Source organism: Musa acuminata, chromosome BXJ1-7, assembly GCF_036884655.1.
Source record: "Musa acuminata AAA Group cultivar baxijiao chromosome BXJ1-7, Cavendish_Baxijiao_AAA, whole genome shotgun sequence".
In the NCBI taxonomy this organism is placed as follows: Eukaryota; Viridiplantae; Streptophyta; class Magnoliopsida; order Zingiberales; family Musaceae; genus Musa; species Musa acuminata.
In genome coordinates, this window is record NC_088333.1 from 32,678,310 (window position 1) to 32,679,971 (window position 1,662).

Genomic DNA, 1,662 nt, shown 5'->3' on the forward strand with positions numbered 1-1,662 from the left:
TATACCATTGGATTTATGGAATTCTCGGTTACCACATACTTCAATTTCTCGATTAGAAATCTTAGTCACCGGTGGTCAATTGGGACATATCTATATTGAGATATCTATCATAAACACACAAAGCATATTGAGATTAATCGTCATTTTATATGACATCGTCATCTTCGATGTGAAAACTTGCAACTTTGTTCGATCAACACCGACGACCAACCAACAGATGATATATTTTTCAAGCCATTATCATCACGACGATTTAGCTTTTTGGTTTCCAAACATAAACTAGTTTATACAAAACCCATATTAAGTTTGCAAGGGCATGTCAAAGTTACCGTATAGAGGATTAATTAGATTTTTCATATCCCTTAATTAGATGTTGAATCCTTGATTAGATTATATTTTACTCTATAAATAATAGGGTTCTAATTACATGAATAATATATGCTCTTTCAACTCTTACATATAGAATATATTCCAAAATTCTATAATTTAATCATCATAAAATCCTAAAAAAAAAAAAAAAAAAAATATATATATATATATATAAAATAAAAGTACTAATAATCTTAGAACCATAATATCATTGTGGTTATGTGAAAGTTTAGGTTGGTTAAGTATAAGTTGATAAACTTACACTCACTCGATCATAGTATCGAATCAAAAAATCCTAAAATTTGAAAATTAATTTAAAAAAAATCCTTTAAAAATAAAAAAAAAGAGATATTCTATGAAAGTTTAGGTTAGTTTAGTGGAAGTTGGTTCAACTACACTTTCAACTAGAATAAGTTGTTGTACTCAAATAACACTTAATCCAAAAATTCATGAGTTTTATATTATTATTATTATTTAAAAAAAACATCTTAGCTAAAAAAGGTGTCATTCAATAAAAAACAATAATACTAATTTTTTTTAATAAAGTACGCGACACTCTTTCGGCTAACTTTAATTTACCTTGTTAAATTTCTCCTCATGGCAATAAGTGTATGACATTTTACCAACCCATTAAACACCCACATGCTTTGACATACAGAGAGCCGCCCCTCTCTAGTCAACGCTTTACCCAATAGATCTGCTAAACATGATTAAATATTTCAGGAAGATTGTGCACTCAGATACCCGCTTATTTATTCTATCTCTCGAGTTGGTGCGTACATTCGACAATGACTTCCTCTATCATTAGATATGCGCATTTATGACCTCCAATAGAGCGTTCAGACGCACATCCTCCTTCTTTTGTCGTATTCCTCCTCACCGGTGTTCAGACGTACATGCCATAAAATGACTAACATTATTGTATCTTCTATTATTTTTTCCTCAATTGTTTTAAACTAAGAATACTATTCAACGCTCGTTGTGGATTAAAACTAAGCTATCCATCTGCACGCTCATGATCGTTGCAATCATAAGTCCGAACGTGGAAATGCCAAATGTCACGCAGGTGTTGATCCTTTAAAGGTGTCCTCATCTACCAAATTCCACCGCCACGTGGCGAGTGGTGGAGGGGTGTGGTCTGCTCGACCAACTCAATCCCACCGACCGTGCAGGAGACGAGTCCACCAACTTCATATTTATTATTATTATTATTATTATTATTATTATTATTATTATTATTATTATTGTTTATATATAAAAAATACAATTTATGGAGCTGTTGAGTCTTCTTTG